The sequence below is a fragment of the Nematolebias whitei genome, chromosome 18, assembly GCF_014905685.2.
Source record: "Nematolebias whitei isolate Nwh7 chromosome 18, NemWhi1, whole genome shotgun sequence".
In the NCBI taxonomy this organism is placed as follows: Eukaryota; Metazoa; Chordata; class Actinopteri; order Cyprinodontiformes; family Rivulidae; genus Nematolebias; species Nematolebias whitei.
Window position 1 is genome coordinate 948871 of NC_056515.1, and position 698 is coordinate 949568.

Below are 698 nucleotides of genomic sequence, written 5' to 3' on the forward strand. Positions count from 1 at the left end.
CACACACACAGACACACACACAGACACTCACACACACCTCTACCTCATGTAAGAACATGAAAGAGTTCTTGGTTTTTACTCGTGCACAGGAAACGTTCATGTGTCACGTGTGTGATTCCATTCAGATATTTAGGAGGAGACACGTCAGGGGGACGTCTCACGTGTGGCTGATTGCACTTTGTTCACGACGTGCACAGGAACTGTGCGTGCATTTACTGTATATGTGCTCAGCACTTCAAACATCTGGAGCATGTTCTCTTCACGCAGCTGTTAAGAACTGTGCAAGCCTTTGTGCACGAGTCCAGTAGAGACAGAGTCCAGTAGAGACAGGGTCCAGTAGAGACAGGGTCCAGTAGAGACAGAGACCACTACAGACAGAGTCCAGTAGAGACAGAGTCCAGTAGAGACAGGGTCCAGTAGAGACAGGGTCCAGTAGAGACAGAGTCCAGTAGAGACAGAGACCAGTAGAGACAGAGACCAGTAGAGACAGAGACCAGTAGAGACAGAGACCACTACAGACAGAGTCCAGTAGAGACAGAGACCACTACAGACAGAGTCCAGTAGAGACAGAGTCCAGTAGAGACAGGGTCCAGTAGAGACAGATTCCAGAAGAGACAGAGTCCAGTAGAGACAGAGTCCAGTAGAGACAAGGTCCACTACAGACAGAGTCCACTACAGACAAAATCCAGTAGAGACAG

General features: G+C 49.1%; 1 protein-coding gene across 1 annotated transcript in view; it reads right to left on the reverse strand.

Annotated features, from left to right (window-relative positions):
* The window catches only part of dck (deoxycytidine kinase), a gene marked incomplete at both ends in the record, with an annotated part of 2731 nt that overhangs the window by 802 nt on the left and 1231 nt on the right, over positions 1-698 (reverse strand).